The sequence below is a fragment of the Thalia democratica genome, chromosome 5 (assembly GCF_965202585.1).
Source record: "Thalia democratica chromosome 5, ktThaDemo2.hap1.1, whole genome shotgun sequence".
In the NCBI taxonomy this organism is placed as follows: Eukaryota; Metazoa; Chordata; class Thaliacea; order Salpida; family Salpidae; genus Thalia; species Thalia democratica.
The window spans coordinates 69,145,859-69,169,896 of NC_139169.1; the positions used below are offsets into that span (position 1 = coordinate 69,145,859).

General features: G+C 25.1%; 7 non-coding genes across 7 annotated transcripts; 2 read left to right on the plus strand and 5 right to left on the minus strand.

Annotated features, from left to right (window-relative positions):
- Positions 1–14,688: 14,688 nt before the first annotated feature.
- Trnag-ucc (transfer RNA glycine (anticodon UCC)) lies at positions 14,689–14,760 on the plus strand. The gene has a single exon. It is a non-coding gene; the product is annotated as a tRNA-Gly (tRNA).
- Positions 14,761–16,549: 1,789 nt separating this feature from the next.
- Positions 16,550–16,620, plus strand: Trnag-gcc (transfer RNA glycine (anticodon GCC)). The gene has a single exon. It is a non-coding gene; the product is annotated as a tRNA-Gly (tRNA).
- Positions 16,621–16,983: 363 nt separating this feature from the next.
- Trnav-aac (transfer RNA valine (anticodon AAC)) lies at positions 16,984–17,056 on the minus strand. Its single transcript has one exon. It is a non-coding gene; the product is annotated as a tRNA-Val (tRNA).
- Positions 17,057–18,466: 1,410 nt separating this feature from the next.
- On the minus strand, positions 18,467–18,539 carry Trnar-ccu (transfer RNA arginine (anticodon CCU)). Its single transcript has one exon. It is a non-coding gene; the product is annotated as a tRNA-Arg (tRNA).
- A 436-nt stretch (positions 18,540–18,975) lies between these two features.
- Trnad-guc (transfer RNA aspartic acid (anticodon GUC)) lies at positions 18,976–19,047 on the minus strand. Its single transcript has one exon. It is a non-coding gene; the product is annotated as a tRNA-Asp (tRNA).
- A 773-nt stretch (positions 19,048–19,820) lies between these two features.
- On the minus strand, positions 19,821–19,892 carry Trnah-gug (transfer RNA histidin (anticodon GUG)). The gene has a single exon. It is a non-coding gene; the product is annotated as a tRNA-His (tRNA).
- A 6-nt stretch (positions 19,893–19,898) lies between these two features.
- Positions 19,899–19,970, minus strand: Trnae-uuc (transfer RNA glutamic acid (anticodon UUC)). Its single transcript has one exon. It is a non-coding gene; the product is annotated as a tRNA-Glu (tRNA).
- Between the last annotated feature and the right edge of the window lie 4,068 nt (positions 19,971–24,038).

The window sequence follows — 24,038 nt, forward strand, 5'->3', positions numbered from 1 at the left end:
TTATTATATTACGTTCACATATACTTTACTGTCAGCTTATTAATCAGAGTAAAAGATACCTTTATTGTTTGTAGTTCATTTATTACAAATTATACTAGTGTTAATTTTTGTTTTCTTTTTTTTAAACCTTAACTTAATATATAACGTTTTATTAAGTTTGACAAGTACTTTTTAGTTAATGAGGCGTTTATGAATTAAATTTGACAGATTTGTTCTATATTCTTAGTAAAAGGTTTTAAAATATAAAGGTAGCTAGTTGTTATAAAAACTCTCACATTAAAACTTAATTAACAAAAAGTTTATATGCTTTATGTTAACCTTCAGTTGTTTGTTTATTAAACTTTAGTTAACTTTCGTTCAAAAAATACCTATGCATTTTACAGGTTACCCTACAAAATCAACAAGTTACTTATGCATCAAATCAACAAGTCCCTACCGCTGGTTAGTTATTCAATTTAAAATTGTTAATTAAAACTATCCTTTATAATCGCAAATAATACAAAAAGCTATAATACAGTTTATTTATGATATATAAGAAATTAAGTACATATTTATAAGACAACTTGGTTCAAAATGAGTTTTCAAGAATATTAAAACAAAGTAAAAATAAAAAACTTTTGATAGCGTTTTTTAATAGATAATAGTTTTACTAATAATAAAAACTATACTAATAAAAAAAGTTGAATTTAACTTTTTATTTGCAGCAACAAACTACAATCAGCCTCAGTAAAGAGAAATCATCAAAAAAGTTAAACAAACCACACTCCGACTTGAAATGCAAAAAAGTAATTATTACTTACTTTTTACTACTAGCTAGTAGTTATTATTCTTTTGACAGTTTATTTATGTGCCGAGCACATAAAACGTTTCCTTAAATTTATTTATAACTTTGTTTAGTTTGAATGCGTACTATTTACTATAAATTGAACTTTAATAATTTTTAAACTTCTTTAAGTAGTTTTTTTAGTATACAGTGTGTAGTATACATTATAAAAACTTTGTTTTTGTTAAAAAAAAACTAACGATGTAAAAGTAAACCTTCGCAAATTAAAATACAATACTTCTATTCCAAGTTGAATTGATGTTCGGTTTTGTTTAATGATTTTTTTTTGTAATTTAATTGCGTAAGTGATTTTTATCTTCAAAACATAAAATATGTGTTTCTAAGTAAAAAAACTGATTATTTGGTCTTAATAGAAAGCATTACTTTTAATTCTTTACTATTAAAAAGGAAAACAAGTGTTCTACTTTTTTTTTTATTAAACACAAGTTCTGTCTGTGATGTTACTAACTATTTGTATCAATAAAACTTACTAAAAAATATTTCTAAAGATTTATTTGTGTGAAAAAATTATCAGCTTACTTTAAAATAGTTTTTAGTAGATTTGAATAAAATGTATAAAGAGTTAAGTTTACTACTAAAACTTTATTGTCCATGGATACATCTTACAAAAAAAAATTTAATGCTTTGTTTTACTTATAATTTTTAAATGAGTAAAAAAAGTTATCTGTACAGTGATACAATGAATTTTAAAAAATATATATTTTCTAAATGTTTTTTTTATAACATAAATCTTACATAGCTTGGAAAAATTTCTGATTGTCAACAAATTCGTTAACTCTTTATAAATGAATTTAGTTTTAGTTTTTGTATAATTTATGTTAGTATACAATTAATACCTTTTTGTGTTGTACAAAAGCTAAAAAAAAATAACATAATTAGTAGTTGAATAATTAAAAAAAAACTTAAATTTTGGTAGTTTATTATTCTTTTACACGGCTGCACTTAAAAGGAAAAATGTCTAAGTTATATTATACCAGCTTAAATTTATCAAACGTTGAAAAAGCTGAAAACTTCCTGTTACCTGAGTTTAAAAAAAATCTATTAAATAAGTTTAACCTAGTCTGAGATTTTAAAGTTTTTAAACTAGCCTGTTTGTTTGGCAACCTAGGTTTTAAATAAAGTTCACAGAATAAAGAAATAACGAAGTTTATTAACAGTAAATAGTTATAAATATGTTACAAAAATAAATATTATAAGTCAGCTTGAACGGACGTTATGTTTCTTAAATATTTTGAACAAAAGGATAAAAACTTTTCAAGCCATTAATGGAATATAAAAATTTAGTTTTTATTGAGCATTAAAGCAGTTTTTTATCTGGAATATAAATATTGCATTTAACATGAGTAAATGTGAAAAATAAGAGCTATAAGAACTTAAAAAATAGTTAGGATTTAATGCAAGAAACGAAAAAAAAAAAAAATTGCTTAAGTCTGTTTCAACAACACATAGTTATCTTCAGTAACTACAGACTGAACAGAAAACAATTGTTAAGGCAAGTTATTAAGTAGCAAAAGTAATTAAGTAATTATTAAAATAGCTATCCCGTATAGAACTGAAAACTATTTTAAAGAATTTGAGATAACCGTAGTAAAACACTTTTGTTTATTTCTTCAATGACAACAAGAAGTCGTGTTTAGGAAATGTTGGAAGATTATAAAGCTGCATAAATCAACTCAGGCCTTTAATCAATCTCTTAAGATGAGAGCACTGATACAATAAACATTGCTCATCTGAGAATTTTTATTACAGGTGTTTTTACTAATTTCTAAGTTCCAATGCAAAGTACAACAATAGGTAAAGAGATTTTAAAAGCAAAGGTGCAATGGACCAAAATATAGTTTTTTAAAGTACAATTTGTTTGCTTTTATTTTTAGTATAAAATTAAGGAAAAGGTGAAAAAACTGTCTTAGACAATAAAGCAACATTAAAATTGTTCTCTTATGCTAATTCAAGTATGTTTTATCTTTAAAGAATTTGGTATATTTTTTGTGTCAAATCGGAATTTATTTACTTGACATGTAAAAATTGTTTAAAATTTCAGGTTTTTTCAAAAATTATCAAATTCAAGAATTTTCTAGATTATTTAAGCACAAATTGTTAAAATTCCAAGCTTTTCCAGCATGTTTTTGGCAACACTGATTGTTCACACTTGTATATGAACAATCAATATAAATAATATTGCAAACTGAACAAGCTGCAAGACTTAAAAAATAACATATAAAATAATTTAAACACACACTGTGAATTGAACAAAACATACATCATAAGTTTAATTTGCCACTCTTTAAAGCAAAAAAGCTAGCCTGAGTGACTAAAACTACTAGCCTGATTTTTAGTATACAAAAACAGTTCAAGCCAAAAACTAAAAAATAATAAATTGGTCTGCGATTTGAAGTCTTCAAACAGTCAATGTTTGAGTGTGTACCATGTTTAGTTGTTCATTACTTCAATTTAAGCTATTTCGATTATCAATGTACAAGTTTAATAAATTTACCATTTCTAAATCTAGTTTGTGTTAAATAGGTAGTTCCGAATACAGCAACTGTGTATATTAGTATGCAACGGATTAAAATTAAGCAAATTAGCCAAAAAACATTATTTGAAAAATAAAAATGTATACCTAACAAAAAATATTTTAATTTATGTCATATTTACTATTTTAAATGTGTCGATACACATTTGGATGTTACATATAGAAAGAATAATGTTAAAAAATTATGCACAATATAAACTTAATCAAATTTAAGTATTAAATAAAATGTACAAAGGGTTGACAATGCCAATTCGATCATCAGATCACAATCTTTCGGTAGACTGAGAACGGTTTCGTCCTTATTAAGACTCATCAGACAGTCATGTTTCTTTTAAGAGGAATCTCATGTTCAAATAATGATAATTATAGTAAAACGTGCATGGGTCATGTCTTACATAAAAACAGCTTAGATAAAAAAGCGTTGACCATTTGAAATAGTCATAATTAAGTGTATTAAATTAAGCTTTTTTTTTGCTATAAAGACAGTTAGAAAATTGAATGTCTTTGAAATTTACGATCGGGCATATTTGTTTATATTTGTTAAAACATTATAAATTCGGAAAAAAAATAACGACCCTTAATAACACAGCAAGGTAAGAATAAAAAAAAATTCTGGCTAAAACATCGGTTTCAGAAAAATTTCTAAAAACAAACAATTTTTTCTAAGGGGCCAACTCAAAAAATAAAACTAAATCCAATGGATTATTTTTTAATTTCAGGCAAAGGAGATTTCTCTAATCCTAGTTAGCTGTAAAGATAAGGAAAATAATTCGATATGAAGTTTGAAAATTTTAAAAAATTGCAAAAAATTCTGATCGAGCTAAGTTAACGCTCGTTTTTAAAGAAAATAACTTGCTGTTGTAAGAAGAAAGTTATTATGAAACTGATAATAAATACTCTGATTGAATCCTAATCTGTCTTTTAAACATTTTTAAGTTAAAGCAGCAAAATATTTTAATTGTTTTGAAATAATATACAGGGACTTAAAACAAAATTAATCAGTTTAAACCATTTTACTGAAAAAATTTAACTTAAAACTTATTTTTGCTCAGCGGGCCACATTTACATGCTCGCAGGGCCGCAGTTTGCCGACCCCTGGCTTAGTATTTTTGACCAGGGGGTTTGTGATTTTTGGAAGTTCTTAAACTCTTAATAAAATTAATAATGTAAAAAGTCTTGTGTCTTGCAATAAAATGGTATTAAATTAAACGTTATAGATCAGTTTTAAACAAGAAAATAACTAAACCGGGTATTACCCACACACAAAAAATTATGACTAGTTATTCTATTTAATAATGTATAAGTATTTATGAAACCTGTAATTTTGCTGTAGTTTATAATTTCAATACATAACTGTTTATATATATCTTATTACTTATTTTTTTTTGTATACTTAGTTGTTTAACAATAATTTTTATTTATTTCGCACAGTTTTTTCATAAAAAATGACTGATAAAAAGTCGAAACAGTTCTTTTTAACAGGTTTTTGTAAAATTATATGTTTTTTATAACTTATATTAAGAAGTATATTATTTATTAACTTAAGTTTTTAATAACCTTAAGTATTAAAGAAGATACAGTTTTACTCGTAGCAAAGCTACTAACAAAAGCAAGTTGGAACTTTTTATGGTTTCATAATAAGCTTTTTTAAGTTTTGCTTTCAGCTTTGTTGAGATTAAAAAAACATTAATTTTTGAAGTATTACTACAAAATATTTATTTTTTCTTTTATTCTTAAAGCCTAGTATAAAAAATTTTGAAAACTCTTTTGCTAAATTTAAATTATTCAAAATCATTAACATATAGCTTCACTGTTGTGTAATTTCTCGTTTAAGTTTTTTTTTTATCTTGTATTCAAGCGAGTTTCCTTAATATACGTGTATGTTACAATAGATTTACTCTATTAATAGGAAGATTGTTTTTCAAAAGTTTTTCTCCTTTTTTGATACAGCTTAAGGTTAGAAGACTTTTCCAAGTAAACACAGTTTTGTTAAACACTTAACTATGAAAGGTTACTACATTGTTAAATTCGGTTTGAAATATATAGAAACATTTCGTTTTAATTTTGACTATTGAAGGTTATTGTAAGTATTTTTTAGTAAAGCAAAAACAATTTTAGACAAAATATAATTTAAAAGTATTTAATCTTTTTTTAGTCGTTTGTTGGTAAACTATACAAACTAAGCTTTAATTTTGTTTTTAGAAGCAAAATATGTTTTGTTCATTTCTGAAAACTATTTGACTTTTATTTGATAGTTCAGCACTTTCCGATTTAAATAAGTATTTTTGAATTAATTAAACTTTATGACCTTTTAAGTATCAGAAAAAAAAACTTTTTCATTTAAAAAGTCGTGTTTATCAGGATTACCGTCAAAATGTATGAAAGTTATTTTGTTAATAAAATTTAATTCTGTAATAATAAATGAAAGTAGTTTAGGTTTTTAATCGGTCGGTTAAAAAGCATTAATATTGGTAGTACATTTCAGTTAAAAATATATTTTTGTTTAATTTAAATAAAATTAATGTTTATTATTAAATGCTGTTTTAACTATATATTCTTATAAAATGTAGTATATGTGACTAAATCTCATATCAGTTTTCTAATAAGTATTTATATTATGATGTCACCTGATTACCAGCAGCAAAACAACGTCACAATGCAACCTCAAGTTCAAGTATCAATTCCAAACAATAATCAGAATTTAGCAAAATCGAGAAAAATAAGAAACGTTATCAAAAAACTTGGGGTACCAATGTTGTAACTAGTATTTATATTAAATAGAAAAAAACATCGTAATTTAGCATTATATGTAAAAAAAGGAGTTAATATATAGACTTGTAACTATTTGTAACTTAATGAGTTTAGTTATATAACCAAGTAGTTAATGGCTTAAAAATGTATTTTCTTGATAACACTTTAATATAAGTTATTTCATCACATGGGTATAATTTTACTACTTGTTCACAGAAATCAATTGTTGTCTTGTCAGCTCTTTTGTTTATAGCTGGTATAATTGAGGTTTCTTCAAAACACTGTTATACTGATACCTATTATGATTCCGGAAAGCCTTACAAACGGTGTCATCGAACCATTACTATCGGACAGACTATTTGGTGTTCTGTACTTGTGAGTCTTTTATACTTGTATTTTATAATAGTTGTTGAATAACAAAACGTTTTATTCTAAGTCATGTTCTAAAAACATCTCTTAAAAGTAAGCAAAATTTAATAAGCTAGAATCTTGAGTATATTAAAAGATACAAAAAGTAACTTTACATATTATAAATTTATTTAAAAATACAAATTCATCTGTTAATATCTATATTTAATGATTTTATTTACTCATTCAAAAACTATTAAAAAATCTTTTTAGCCTCTGACTGCTGGAATTTTAGGAATTGTTGAAGGTAAAAGTGCGAAAAATCAAACAAAAGTAAATTTTTATATTTATACAAGACTAATTAAATTTGAGTATGATTTATCTTTTGTTATGCTTTTTCAAGCTTACTTTAAAAAAACACTTTGAATTACTAAATGTTCACTAATGGTTTTAATAAAACTGACTATTTTACTTTTAGTACTTGTAAACATACATTTATAAACGATTTTGTTTAAGAACTTCAAAACTTTTTTTATTGCATTAAAGTTTTTTTGTTTCAACATAAAATTATAAACATGAAAAGTTGAAATAGGAATGTATTTAAATTTAAATCAGTTTAAAACAGTTTTGAACTATATACAAAATAGTAAGTAAAAATTAGCAGAAAGGTTTAAAAAATAATAAATTTTGTTTATAAAACAATTGAAATAAATGATGCTAATTTAAAAAAAGGTTTAAAAACAATTTAAAGTTTTTATGGTTTTAACTATTTATACTAAAGTTTTCATTTAATACAAAAATATATACAAAATTTTATAAGCTGAAAAACTACTTTCATACTATAGATAAACCTAGTTTTGGGTTTTAGCATCGTTGGAGCAGTATTTTCATGTCTACTTGTATTGATGGAACCTTTTTTTCTCACAGTTAATTCGTGGGTAAGTAACTTTAGCTTGTTTTTTAACTTTATGAGTTGTACATTAGGTCTTTTAAACAAAAAGAGCACACTTCCTCTTGCTTTAAGAGATAAAAGTAAATTAAAATCCTGATCATAAATATGTTGCTACAGATATTTTACTTTTAGTATGATTAGATAAAAAAAAGGACTTTTTTATTAGAGGGTTTTAAAAGAAGTTTTATTGTTGGAAGTTAAAAAGTTATAAAAATCAGTTCTATTTGAATATACTAGATTGCAATATAACTAAAACATTTTTAATTGGTTTTAAAGTAATTAAGTTGTGGTGCATTATGTTATCTTTTTTAAAGTAAACTTTGTGCATACATATTTAAATTGGCTTTGAGGAAAACTTTGTTTGAAAAAAATTATTTAAAGTTATACATTTTTAATATATTTGTTATAATGTCGTAAAGTACTAAATTTATAATTACAAAACAAAAATAAATGTTCAATTGCTCTTTAAAAAGAGATTTAAAACAAAAACTTCAATTTTTACAGCATTCTGATTCCGTTTGGCTTCTCCCAGTACAGGTGATAATATCACTTGTGGCTTTTGCAAACCTTGTTTTGTTGATTATCAACGCAAGTTACAGTTGCTGCCTTAACAAGTATTGCTGCAGAAATATGGTGAGTTTTTTAAATTTAAGTTTATTAAATATTGAATACTACAAGTTTTAATTACGTTGTTTCAAGATTTAATACATTCTGTTTGCACTGTTTTTATATTATTAACGGCTAGCGTTAAGAAATGAAAAAGAGATTTTTGTGTTTAGAATAAAAATTGTTTTAAATTTTACAGTCTTTATCACCTATAAAATATTTATAAATCATTAGATTAAATTAAACAAAGTCTTCTTAGTTAACATAAGCTTTATAGTTTGGTATTTAATACTTGCAAAAACCAACAAAATTTTAATAACTATCAACGGGTTAGAAATTCGGTGCAAAAAAGTTCATGAAAGAACTTTGTTTTTTTACAGGATAATGTTCAAACTCAACAAGTAGTTTATGTACCTTACCCAACTCAACAAGCTCCTACAGTTGGTATGTTCTTTTGTTAAGTTTATATATAAACATAGTAATGTTTTTTATTTTTCAAAAGCTAAAAATATCATTTTTGAAGTAAACAAAACATACCGTCCTACTTAAGAAGTTCAAATTAGTTTTCTTTCAATTGGAGTTGTTTTGTTCATCGAATAATGTTTTATCTATTAGCACAAACTTAAAAAAAACAAACAATTTCAAAAATTTTTTAAATTTACATTTCAATTTGCAGCACCAGTTTACAGTCAACTTCCTAATCAACTTCAGTAAAGGGGATTAACAAAATTAACACTCTGATGTAAATGTAAATACTAAATATCTATACTACCAAATACTTTCTAGTTTGCTTATGTGTTTGATGCTTTATTGTTATTCTTATTGCTTTTTAAAATTGATAATTTTTTACTAAATACAAAAGCTTGTTTTTTATTTAAATGTTGCTACAATTAAATTTACTCGTTTGTATTAGTTAAATTATTTTTGTTTGAAACTGACATTTAGAAATAGCTTGTTAGCAAAAACAGTTTAAGTACTTGATTTTCTAAATACAGTGCTTATTCACTTATCAGGACACGTTGGGTAAAATTTTTCTGTAAAGGTGTCCGGAATCTGGATAACTAAAAATCCGGATAACTACAAAAAATTATTTTTTCATACAATAATATAACTGCTGCATATAATGCAATGCATAATAAAAGTTTTATGGTAAAAACAAATGTATAGTAGCTGTAAGTAATAAATAATAAAATGATAAATAATAAAAGCTAAACTTAAGGTTAATTAATATATTTTTTATGGTAGAAAAACATCAGACTTACTAACCCTCTGCAACTGTATACATTTTTTATAGGTCAAGCAAATAAAATTCATCATTTGTAATTCCAACTGTCCTGACTATTAATTAAAAAAATATATTAATTTTTGTTTAAGATGAAATATAAATTGAATTTATCTTAAAAACAAAAAATAATGTAAACCTATCTTATTAAATGAAATGAAAGACTTTTTTTTAAATTAAAAAACAGACAGAAAAAAACGGAAAACTTTGACTAAGTTTAAAGTCAATTTAACGGAAACATATCACTCCTAACAAACTAGTTTTAACTTTTAATTGGAAGTTTTACTAAACTTAGAAATAATAGACGTTTGTTTTATAGTTTTATCACGTTTTTCAGCAGAAAACTAATGGAATTTAAAAAGTTGCGAAACTTTTTAAACGAATCTTTGTGTTTACTATTGAAATTTTTTTGAATTTTCTTCTTACCGAAATTGTCCGGACAAGTGAGCGTCCGGATAAGTGAAAAACGGATAAGTGAATAAGCACTGTACTTATAATATCTAGTTACTTTACAGTAAAACTTTACGTATTAAAATGTATTTATTTATCTGCATTATTATATATTTTCTCAATTTTATATAAAATTATTATAGTATAGTAGCTAGACTTCGGAATTGTCTTTTTGTGATTTAATCTAAAATGTCAATACAATATTGTTTTTCACGTTTGCAAGGAAAGATTTACATGTAATCTAAAGAATTGAAAAAAATATATTGAAATCAAAACTAGTATAAAATTTACAAGTTTTATTATATTTTGATAAAAAGTTGCAATTTTGTTTTGTTATGTTGTTAACAATTTTTAACGATTAAGCTTAATATGTTATATTTAATCTATGAATTATATGGTGAACTGTCTCATATGTTTAAAGAGTTGTTCTTAGTGTAAAAAAAAGGTTTGTGTAAGAAAGTATAAAAAAGAATAAATTAAAAGTTCTTGTTTGTGCATAAACTATACAAACTTAACAAAAACTGTTTGCTTAGTTTACAATATAGATTTTTTATAAATATTATTTACTTAAGTTTTGTAATTCTCTTTTAAATCTAGAAAAAAATTCTGATGCTAGTTATTATTATAATTTTCGATAAATTTACTTCTAATTTACATATTCACTTCAGGTAATTTATGTATTATTTTGGTGAATTGTTTATACATTTTGGAATTATGTATCATACTTTTTATTTTACTAAAATATAATTTTTAATATTTTTCTTGTTTAAATGAAAAACTATACAATCAAAATAAAATTAAGCATGCTTAATTTTTTGGTTATATAGTTTATCATTCAAATGATTTAACTTTTGAATGTTATCGTCTAGTTCTAGTATATCTAAGTATAAGTCTTGTCAACAAAACAGTTTATTACTGATATTTAATAGTGAAATATACTATGGTATATAAAGTTTATGCTTTTTTACTAAACTACATCATTTATATTTAAAGCTAAATAAAGTATTTTTAATTAATTTCTTCATTCGTTTTGAGTATTACTTTATATGGACAACTAATGCAAAGTTATTTAGTACCAAAGTTATTATAGCGAAAAATAAAATAACAACTTTGTTTAAAATATTTTGAGCTTTAGCGAGAATATTCTTAACAGATACTTTACAATAAAAAACAAAAAGATTTTTTTAAAAAGTTTATTAAGTATTTTCAAAGAAACGAGATGTGTACCTAATAAACAATAGCTTCGATGAAACATACAAGTCAAAAGGTTAACTGTAGTGATTTTGATCTTAAACTTTCTTAACACTTAAACTTAGGATGATTATGAATAGTTTTTAAAGTGTAACAGCCGTATTTTACAGAAAATTTTGTTGAAATACTATTTAAAAATTAAAAAATAATACTGTAGTGTGAAGTTTTTTTTCTATTAATAGATTGTGTTTTAATAACTTTATTAAAGTTTAAAGTAGTTTTATGCTTATATTATTATTTTCTTAGTTTATTACTTATACAAATTTTATTTGTACAAACAATAATTCTGGAATAAAACGTAATTTTTCAAACTTTTTTAAACCTTTCAAAGTTTTAGAACTAACTTTACAAGCTGATTACTTTTAACTTAGCTCAAGAGTAACACTCACAAATATAAACTTTCATCTAAGTATAATAATAACTAATTTATTGATGCACAAAATTATTTTAAAAACAATATATCACTATTATAGTAAACAACATTAATGAGATTCTCAGTTATAATAAAAATCTTATTCAAACATATTTTTACAAGTCTTAACTTTCCCTTGCAATATAGTCGAACATCAATTTAAAAAACCAAGTTTAATTTCGAACTGAAAAACAATTGTCTAATTTACTTTTTCTAAAACAAAGAATAAAAAACACACAACATTTGTATTTTTTTAATTAGGTCGATAACCGAAAAACGATTTTAATCGCGACCATTTTGTGCGTTTATTTTTACTTTTTACTTCTTCTTCTAAGCAAGGTACATTTTCGTCAAGTTTCATTTTGACAGACTTTTTCTGAAAATTAATTTTTTTTTTTAAGTTTACTTAAACTTATATATGATACAAACTAATATGAAAAAATAATAAACTGTCTTTAAACAATTCAGTGTAAAATATTTTTAAGATAAATAGTTTTAAATAAGCAACGACTTGACATTATACTTTTTACTTTTTTAGGTTAATCAAATTAAACTGTTTATGTACTTATTACTTACAGTATTTTAATTTAAACGATGTACGTCAAATATATTAGCTAAAGTTTGTTTTTACTAGTAATACTTGTAAGTGTCAACTAATTATAAAAATATACTATTAAACCTTTTTATTTTTACTCAAGCCTTTTCTCTGAACAGATTCAGTTTGCTCTCTGTTTCTTTCAACTAACTCTTTACCGAACACAACTTCGTTCAAACACATCCCAGCTGCAAGCAAATTAACAAAATAATCACAACTAAAACTAAAACTTCACATTGCTATTACCTTGGTCGTTTTCAGCTAAGGCGTTGACTTAAGTAACTGTGTATTTTGCAACGCAGTTTTCATTCTTTACTTCTCCAAGGTCGCCGATGCTTTGAATGATTTAAACTTTTGAACCTTTTCTTTTACCAAGCAGCTGTTTTCGAAACATTTACACTGAATTTATTTAGGTTTAATAATGAAAAATAAATCCAAACTGTTAAAATTTTTTTTTTAAATAACTTTTTTTTTGTTGTAAAAGTAAAGTCGTTTCTATATAATAATGAAAACATATTTGAAACAATTTCTAATAGTAATAACAATAATAATCAACTTACTAAAGTTCTTGTTTCGTCTTTTCTACTTGTCTCACTTTGTGCATCTATGTTTTCCTTAGTATCTAAAGAATAGCGAAATTTAATAATATATTTAAAAAGTCTTTGAAGATCATTGGTTCTCCAAGTTTTCAGTGTTTTCAAAAGTGAGCAATATGGCCCCCTTAGGGGTCAAAGGGGGAGCCATGAGGGTATAACTTGAAACTTACACAAGATATTCTGGAGTTAAAGGTTAAGAGCAAAACAAAAGGTTTTAGGTGTATTTATAGGTAAGTTTTTGAGAAATTTAGTCGGAAGGGGCAATAGCTTTTAAAATTCAAACAGGGGCCATATGAAAAAAAGTTTTGGAAACCCTGGTATAGAAATTAGTAAACATATCAAAAATACCATATAATTTTGTAATTATTAATAAAAATTGCAAGTTTGTAAAGAATTAAGAAACAACTTGAGACCCTGATCAGCGAAAATATTTTAATTAAACGTCATAATTCAATTTTAAACAAGCAGTTAACTAAACCGGGTAATACCGGCTCACCAAAATTTTTGACTAGTAATATGTATTTTTCTTTTAACAATGTGTGAATATTTATGAAACCTGTAACTTTACTGTAGTTTATAATTTAAATACATAACTCATTATATATAGCTTATTATTTAATTTATTTTGTATATTTAATTTTTTTGATACTAATTTTTAGTAATTTTGTTCATATATTCATTTGAAAAACTGATGAAAAGTCTAAACATCGTCGTTCAAACTAAATAATACTGTACAAGACAGGAGTTATTCTCAAAAAAAGCTAATGTTTAGCTTTAACTTATCCTTAACATACTTTTATCAATATAAAGAAAAGAAATAAAGTTTGTAATATCTGCAATACATTCTAAATTCTAGCATTATATCGAGTACTTACTACTTTAAAACAATATAAGTTTAATATTACTTCAACAAATAGAGAGATCTCAACTGCTGGAGGAGAAGTTATATATTTATTCTTTCAAAAATTTATTTTACAAACTAAGTTTTGGTCAAAGACCTCGTCAGTGCTTAAATAAATCAAAAAAATATATGTGATAGTCATGGAAAATAGCATTTAAACAATTAAATTAAATAAAACTAAATTATTACTGAAAATTTTTACTTAAGAAACTAAACAAATCAAATTTTAATATTAAGACTGAGTTTTAGTAGAAGTTTAAATTTTTAGCTAAGTTTTAAAATCAATATAACAACAATAATAATAATAATCAAAGCTGTATGTAGCTTTCTTTTTTCTTCTAGATAATTTACAGAGTAAACATTGCTTAAGCAAAAGTGTAATTAATGAAGTGAGCTTAAAATTTAATTGAATTTGGTGTAGCTTATTTTAATTGTGACGTAATTATTGAAAATTTGAACAATCTTGTGCTTTTAATCGGTATTAAAATTTAAAATCCCGCTCAAATGCTTTATATGAAAGCTTATGGTTGAAATAATTTTTTTACCTAAAAACAAAACAAGTTAAATTATTGTACTAAGTTTGAATTTTAGGCAAAGTTTAAATTCTAGTTAAATTTAAAAATCAAAGAACAACACAAATAATAAAAGTAAAAAAAAAATCGTTTGTAGCTTTCTACTTTCTTCTAGTTGATTTTCAAAGTAAACATTGCTTAAGTAAGAATGAGGTTAATAGTAATAAGTGGGCTTAAGTTAAGATGCATTTTAATCAAGCTAAATTTTATTGTGACTTGAATATTGTAAATTTAAGTAATTTCCTGCTTGTAATAGCTACGAAAATTTGAAAATTTTGCTTGGATGATTAAAAAAAAAAACTTTTAACTTTAAGAAAATTATAGTTACAAAAATTAAAAAGCATGCACAAAACCTGTATTTTGAGTAATTTAAGTTTTGAAGTTTTAATATTACTTTAACAAAGATAAAACTTGTTTAAAATATTCAAAGAAAGCTACTTAAATTGTAAATATAGATTAAAGAGCACAAAGTTATTTCCAGATATACTGCTAAATGCTAAGCTTTACTGCTGGTTTTACGTAGTGTTTACTGCTTTACACATGGGTTGGTTTTAGAAATAAGTTTAAAAACTAAATTCGTTGGAGTATATAACAAGCGTCGATGGTGTAACGGTTAGCATTGGTGCCTTCCAAGCACTAGTTCCGGGTTCGACTCCCGGTCGACGCATTTTTATTTAAGTTTTTCAAACATTATCTAAATTAAAACTCTATTTTATTCAAAAACTCAAGTTAAGCCTTAGTTTCTTTTTTAGATTAATTAAAAATTGGAAGCAGCAAGTATTGCTTATTTTTTCAAAGCTTATAGTTATCTTAAGTAAAGCTAATTTACTTTATTCTACAAGGTAAAAAAAGTAAAAAAAAAACTTCTTAACATACCCTAAACTTTTCTTTACTTATAAAGAAATTTAAACTTTATTGTTTTAACTAAAACAATTTCCGCTTCAACCTTTATTTTTTACAAAGATTAACGTTTTCAAGGTTGAGTTAGTATGTTACACCATATGTAGTTTAGCCAGCTTTTGAGCTTTAACATTAAATCAAAATATATGCAATGTAAATACAAAAGCTTGGTTTTGCGGGCCAAATTAACGCCTTTGCGGGTATCGTTTTACTTTTGACGGTCTCGTAATTACCACTCTGCGGACCGGATCCAACCCGCGGGCCGTAAGTTGCCCACCCTATGGCTAACTGTGATGACTAACTATTGTTATGTTCGAACAAAATTTAATAAATTGCAGACTTCAACTATAGGCTGTTCAACAGTACTGTGCATAAAATCACCACAAAATAATATATTGGTTATAGTTCATAAAAAACACAATTCTGGTTTTATAAAATAAGCAGTTAAGTCTATAACTATGACTTTACTGTTAAGTATATGGTTAATAATAAAAGTTGACCAAGTCAGTTAAAACTTTTTTTTACAATTTAACAAAAACTGCAGTTAACAAAATAATTCAATGTAAATTTTCAATAAAATAATATCAGTTAGACGCTTTATCTTGTATGTTTACAAAAATAGAGCTCCATGTACTAGCTCTAGCAGTAGTCTTTACATTTTGTAGAATTAGAAAAGAAAAAGAAAATTTGTAAAATTGTTCAATTTACTTTTCAGCGTGACGTATTTTATAACTTTTTTGTGTAATTTTTTAATAACAAAACAATGACAAAACATTAAATCATGGGCAAATTTAATTGCAGCAATTCTACCCACAAAATAGTGCCCATAAAATAGTACCCATAAAAAGTTCTACCCCTAGTTATTAAATGCTGATTTGATTACGCGTAAAAACTATTTGTGACGTAATGCACAAAAAAAAAATTCGATTGATTTAATTGATTTCCAACATTTAATAATCTCAGCTGACTCAGTTTAGTTTTGTTTTTCTCACATGTTTTACTAAACTTTATACAACCACAAGAAAAATACTAGCTTTATGTATTATTGTAGGCATTAAAGCTTTGCAATTTTGTAAAGCTTAAATCTTTATTTAGAAAATTATTTTTCTGAAAGCTTTTTTTTAAGATTTAAAAACAGCTTTTACATCTTATTCAAAAATATTGTTTAAAAAAAATCAACACATTCCTATGTTTTTTTTTAAATCTTCAACTTTATTTTAGTATACTGGTTTCAACTTCAATCGACATTTACTTTTTTTGTATAAGTATTTCAAAATTTTTGTTTATATTTTTATATAACTAGAAAGTACATCAAATAATATTAACTTTTGGTATAAGTCTTGGGTTTTGAAAATAAAAAATAAATGTTTTTCTTTGGAATAAAACTATATTTTCCTGCATAATGGGCAAAAAATGAAAACCTTTTTTTTTAAACTTATAATGCGATGGTGGACTTTTTAAGAAAATATAAGCATTGAACAAGTAATATTTGCAGCTATATTAAGCACATAAGTGAAAAATAATTTATAACCTTCACAAACCGATTTAAAATAGATGCATTGTTGGTTCAGTGGTAGAATTCTCGCCTGCCACGCGGGAGGCCCGGGTTCGATTCCCGGACAATGTATTTTTGTCTGAAAATTGGTTTAATGCTTAAGATTCATTAATAAGAAATAAAAACTGTTGTAACATTTTTTTATTCACCAAGATATTTTACTTACTTTTATAATGCTTCTACACAAATAATAGAAAAAATATATAAAACTCACCATTTTAAGATTTACAGCTTAAAAACATTTGATTACATTTAATGGCAAAATAAAATTATTGACTTCTCATACGTGAATATATGTAAATAGTTAAATTTTGATAAAACTTGTTTTTTCAGTAATCAATAAAAAAGAAAAAAATAGATGGTAGTTAGGTTATCTTAGTTGTATAATATGTGTGTTTTGGCAGTTTAATCATTATTTATTTTTTCAAAGTAAAACGTTTCCGCCCGGGCTCGAACCGGGGACCTTTCGCGTGTTAGGCGAACGTGATAACCGCTACACTACGGAAACTTGTGCTCAATGGTAGCTAATTGCGATTATATACTGATATTAAACCGACAAGAGCTTCTATATAGTATTTTACAGCACACTTAAACCAGAATATAACTTTATCTTAGCATCAAATTAACGTAGCTTTTATTTGAGACTTTGTATTCTGTTTTAACAAATACATTTTGTATATATACTACAAAAAACACGTGTAGGTTTATATACGAAATTCTATCTTGAAACCCACAACCTTTTAATAACAAAGTTTTTTAAATTTCAAACTTAAATCTTTATCAAACTTTTATAACTTTCTTCATTTTTCTAAGTACCTTTTAAAAAGTAAGTATTTATATGTAACTTACCTGTAAAATCTAATTATATCTATAAATCTAGTTCTCTAATTTTTATAAACTATATTTTGTTTTTAATTGTAATTGGAATTCGTTAAAACGTATAACGACTTATACTTCACAGTATAAGTGAAATAAATAAATTTTAAAAATACATACTTAGTTGTAACCCTTAAAATTTTATTTTTTGCTCTGTATATTCTATATACACAAGACGAAAATAATTTAAAATACTAACAGAAAGCAATTTTTTCGGCGTAAATTGTTATCAAGATTGCTGTACAAACTAATAGTCAAGTTAGACGTAGCAATTAAAATTTGACTGTTGGTAATAAAATTTATGATAAAGTATAAGTTTTAAATATCAAAATATTAAAATTTTAGAATAACTTTTTTTCTAGTAAAGTGAAATTAAAGCAACCGAAAAGAGTTCATTAAAAATTTTCCGAGCCAATAAGACTTACAGCTGAACTTGAAAGCTAGCAGCGATATAATCTCAGTCAACAGCCAATTACCATTGTGACGTAACCATTTAGCCGAATTTATTTGCATTGCGCTGCATAGTTGAGAAATGTTTGAAGTGAATATTTCACGCGGGCATCAAATCTTAACATTTATAATTGCTAATACGAGCCCATAATAGACCGGCCGCGTGGCCCAATGGATAAGGCGTCCGGCTACGAACCGGAAGATTGTGGGTTGGGGTCCCATTGTGGTCATTTTTTAAAGGTGGTTAATGCACTGAAATATTAGTATTATGTAAATCGTTTGAATTTTGATTGGATAAATTATTTCAATACTTATGTACCATATACTTAAGACTTCTATTAAAATTGTTAAAATAGTTTGTTTTCAGTTAGAATTAGCGAAAAATGATGTTAGTTTAATTTTTCAGCATACATTTTTCAATAACTTATTATTTACAATAACAAGATAGTCCTCTATATAAGAACGATATAAACAATTGTTTTAAAGCAGTTTTTCAGGTGATATATTTATTAAAGTATAAACAAATCATTAGTATGCTCATTTGTTATTAATAGTTAATAAATTATGTGTAATTTCAAATTACATTACAAAAAGACCACGCCGGGACTCGAACCCGGATTCTTCTGATTAGGAGTCAGACGCCTTATCCATTAGGCCACGCGGTCGGTTATTCGTAATCAAATTATATGATTTATAAAGGTAATATTTTTTTGTTGCCTGTCTGCCTGATGTAGAATTTATAACAACAGCCTAAGGCAAGACCTGAACAAACGATGTTTATTTTTATAGACTAAACCAAAGAAATTAAGCTAAAAAATAAAGAAGCTAAACTACTTAATTTGGCTACTTTTCTTATCACTGTTAAAGATAAGATAACACACTTATGTCTTCAAGATTAGCTCATAGATTTAGAAACAAACTGAGGCCAGCATATATAAAATTACAAATTTATTGTTAATTTTTAATAACTTTTTCAACAAACTTAAATGTCGTTGTTATGATTTAGGTGCCTTGTAATGGATAACAATTTTCAATTTATTTATTTTGATATACATGTTTTTCAACAACAGTAGAGAAATCTTTAAACAAAATTATAAAAACCTCCCCGTCGGGGAATCGAACCCCGGTCGCCCGCGTGACAGGCGGGAATACTCACCACTATACTAACGAGGACCTGTCAAGATACGACCTTATGCATTTATAAACCTACAATGCTTATAAACATCACTTTGGTTTAAGCATACTTGTTGACAATCAAAAACTTTTGAGCTTTATACCTTGAAATTTGTACTCACAGTATTAAAACAGTTAACAACTTTTTAATCAAACCTAGATATTTATTCTGTTTTTAAAACTACTTATGGTGATTAATTTGTTTGTACTAATACAAATTGAATAAAACTTTGTCTAAAACTTTGTTTTAAAAAGAGGTAAGGAAATTGGACCAGAAAAATATGTAATCAACTGAAAATTCCGAATACAAGTTTGTTAAGTTTTATTAAAAACTAAGTCCAAAAAGTTTTATTAAGATTAGTTATTAAAATAAAATTAGTATAACTTTTTAAAAGTCATAAGCCATGTTTTTATAAACAAACAATACTTTTTATTTACTTTTTTGTTTAGTTTGAGAAATGCCGTCTTTTTGTATTTATATAATATTTAAAAAATATATAAAACTTTTATTTACGTAAACACTATAAAAAAATTGTATAGTGTTTATAAAGCAGTTTTTTTATTTTATTGATATTTCCGAAGGTCGGAATTTTTCTCACTGAAACCTGAAAAAAAATATAAAATTTAGTTCTCACTTGTACTATTGCTTAAATAATTTTATACAATTAACTTTTATATAATATGTATTTTTTTTTTTAACTAGTGAATTTAAGTACCTATTTTCATTTTTTATTACTCTTATTTCATTAATATTTAACATTCTGCATAAAAAGTGCTGTAACCAGGATTCGAACCTGGGTTGTCACGGCCACAACGTGAAGTACTAACCACTATACGATTACAGCCAAATGATCCTACACCGGGAATCGAACCCGGGCCGCCTGGGTGAAAGCCAGGAATCCTAACCACTAGACCATGTAGGACTTGTACGTATGACGCTTATTGCAATTTTATTCTACAAATAAATGCATAGTGACGTAATAATAACTACATACATTGCAATTAAGAAATGCGTCGATTAGAACTTTATGTACAGTAACCTCTCGCTTATTTAAGCACATTGTGTCCACAGAAAAAATGCGTAAATATATGAGAGATCGTAAAGATACGAGAGGTACCAAATATACTTACTATAATGGCTGTTTTTTAATATTGTTTCTATTTAAAGAAGACTGGGGACTTTCCCACTTTTAACAATTTGCTTACTTTATTTCTAAATATGAAAACAAAAGATAAAACTATACATATATAAAAAATTAAAATATTTATATTAATAGAAAATAATAATACTTTAAAAGAAATTTACTAATTTTGAGAAAAAGTAGATTTTTAAGAAATAGAAAATTAGTGATATGTTTACTAAAAAAATCATTGAGATTTGTGATTAGTGCAAGATATATATTTATTAAGTATCACTGCTACTTTTTCCTAGGAAGTTTCATTAGATTTCTTTTTTAGATGTCTATTAATATATAGGGCAAGAGTGCTGTATTATTTATTTGTGTTTTAAACTCTCATTATTTCATTATACTTTCATTATTTAACACAGTCATATTTCTTTCAGAATTTTAATTTAATCTCTTTTGTTAACACAATTCTGATATACTAAGGTATAACTAAATGTTTATCAATTAGTGAAGGAACATAAGTCTAAAGATATAGAGAGGTGAGGTAGCATTCAAAACATTTTTTAAATTAAAAATATACAAAAAACCTAATTTTTGCAATACTGAAAAAAAAAAAGTATTATTTTTTAAAAACTCTAAAATGCGTAACTAAACAAGAGTGCGTAAGGTCACGAGTGCGTAAAGATGCGAGAGGTTACTGTATGTGAAACATTCTAATAGTTATATATTGATGAATGTATTGTGAGTTGGTTTTTAATTTCTCTGTTCGTTAAAAAAACACTGCTAAATACTTCTTTTACAACCTTTTCGTTTTCTGTTGGTTTTTAATCAATATTTCATCATCGAAAGTTCTACTTTTGAATAATTTTAAAATAACAACTTTTTGATCCGTAACTAAACTAAAATTAAAAGTTTAGATGATTGGCTTCGTTTGGAACGTTAATATAGTAATGATTGAACTATCGAATTGAAAAACTAAATGATCAATTTATTATAGCTCGTAAGAATTATCAAAAATATTTTTGACTGATTCAAAAATATTTTTGACTGATTGGTTAGTAAACTTTCGATTTTGACAATAATGCTTTAAATGCTCTAAAAAACTTTTTTCTAGGAAGTTTCATTAGATTTCTTTTTTAAATGTTTATTAATATATAGGGCAAGAGTGCTATATTATTTATTTGTGTTTCAAACTCTCATTATTTCATTTTACTTTCATTATTTAACACAGTCATAAAAACGTAGGAGTAGATAAGATTTTAGTGATTTCTCTTTATTCGTAATTTAGTTTTCTTCTCCCTTAAAGACCTATTAAACTCTCGACTATAAATAGCTAAATCTTAAAAAAATACTTTAAAATCAAAAATTCTGTAAAAGTCAACTTGTAGCTTACTTAATACTCACAAAATAAGATCAAGTTGTAAATAAAGTGACCTACACTTCCTATGGCATTAACTTTTTTTAAGTATTTTCATACCCCTTATGGTCTTACCTACAAAAATTCAACATACTTCATTAAAGAAAAATTGGTATACAAAACTTATGTATATTGTTATATAAAAAGAAACAGCAAACCAAACCGCAAAAAAATATTCCTTAAAGTTAATAGAACTAAAAATATCAAATTATTTTAATTTCGTAATACCTAAAAACGATAACAAATATAAACTCACTTATTACTTCAAGTATATTTCAACTCCAAGGATTTATATTTAATTTTAATTTTTTATAGTTTTATAGTCAAGTAGACAGAGTGGTCTCCTCTTATGCCTACGTTCGCTATTATCTTTATTTAATATTTAGAATCTAAATTTGTTGAAGAGTTATCGTCCCGAGTTCTTTACATAAGGTACATGGACGATTGTCTAGTTTTCTCACAACAAAAAAAAGTAATGAGGCTTTGTTTTGTAACTTAAACGTGTTACATGAAAAAATTTCATTCACTAAGGAAATAGAAGTCAGTAGCCAAACTTTTTTTTTTAGTTATATTATTTACAAAGAGTAAAGCAAAACTGCGTACCGTTGTGTATAGAAAACCTTTTTTAAAGGACAATATTTGCATTTTCAAACTTTCTGCACCAAAAAAATAAAAATATACCTGATATAAACTTTATACTACAGTTAGTAAAATAATTTTTAGTTATGTTATTGATATGCTTGCAAAAATTTTAAGTTTTCAGTAGTTAAAGAAGATTAAGTTGTTTTTTATATCATTTTAGAATAGTTATACAAAACCATTTGGTGATTAATTTTTGTACAATTAAAAAAAAAATATTTTTATAGTTTGTGTGATTGACGCCTAAAAACACACGTGGTTCACATAAGATAGTACTTTTTTTTAAATCAGCATTGAGATACAAACTTTAAAATAACACTACTTTTATCATAGTTGAAACGTTTTAAATTTTTATAATATTTTTTTCTTTAAAATTTTTTTTTGCAAGTGTGATTTTATAAAAAAAGTAGTGAACTTGCTAATTTATTTACTAACTTTATTCGTGTTATCAGGGATATTAAACTTAAAAAATAAAATAAAAACATTATCGTAAATCAACTATACTAAACTATAGCTAAAGTTTTAATAATTCAACATACACATCGTTTAACAACTACTTAAGTTCTTATTGTTATGTCATAATGCTTATTGTAAACGTAGTAAATACCATTATGTTGTAGTCACACATGGTCTAGTCCTAGTGGTTAGGACTTCTAGCTTTCATCCAAGCGAACCGGGTTCGATTGCCATTTTAGGAATATTAAAGTTAGTTCAAACAATTCTTTTTCAAGTTTTTTTTCTCATTATGTTTTTTTTACTATATACAAGTGTCAATATTATATACGAATTTTTAAAACATATACTGTTAAAAACAAAATAAATGTTATAAAACTAGTATAAATAGAAGGATTATTCATGACATTTGCTTAGTTCCCGTAAAATTAAAGTTAAATAAATAAATATATCTATCTATATATATATATATACATATATATGAATGTGTGTACCAATTTACTTTTTATATTGCTATTTTACTCATTTTAGCTTGCTACTAAATATTTGACCCTGAGGTAACACTTAAACAAAAAAAAGTTTATTTTGTTTATGTAAAATATAGAAAAAAATCAAGTACTTATGACTCCTATTTTCAAGTAAATTACATATTTTTATTCATATATTTTCTTATTTAACATTTATATAGATCATAGACGATCGGAATCCCTCTCACCTTTTTATAATCTGACATATATGTTATTTGGGATCATAAATTTGTAAAAATCTATGTTATATATTATTAAATTTTTAGGTAAACTGGCAACCCTGTATACTTTTATTTTTATTGGAAATATCATGAGGTGATACTTATATCACCTCATGATATTTCCAATTGTTTTTTAAAAAGTTACTAAGTTAGGCTAAGAAATAAAATTATACAGGGTTGCCAATTAACCTAGAAACCTGAAAAATCTGAAATTTGACAATTTACGCAAAAAAAAACCTAAAAAATCTGGAGTTTTTAATAATTTCAACATATTAAGTAGTAAAATTTCGATTTGACACAAAAAAGCTATCATATAGATAAAAATATGGATCTTTTCGAGGCAGATCTTTTTAAAGTAAACGACTAACAGGAATCCTTCTCAGACTTACAAACTGACCTTGAACTTAAAGTATATTTTTCAAAAGAACGATATGAAAGCTTTAGGACTCAACAAAAACCAAGGCAAAAGTATCCAATCATTTGAGAGGGATTTAGATTGTTGTTTATAGTTTTTCCTTCTAGCTATGTTGTTGAGAAAGCTTTTAGATCAGTTGTCAACATCTTGAGCAAAAGATCTAATCTAGATATTTGTAAAGGAGGCTTTATT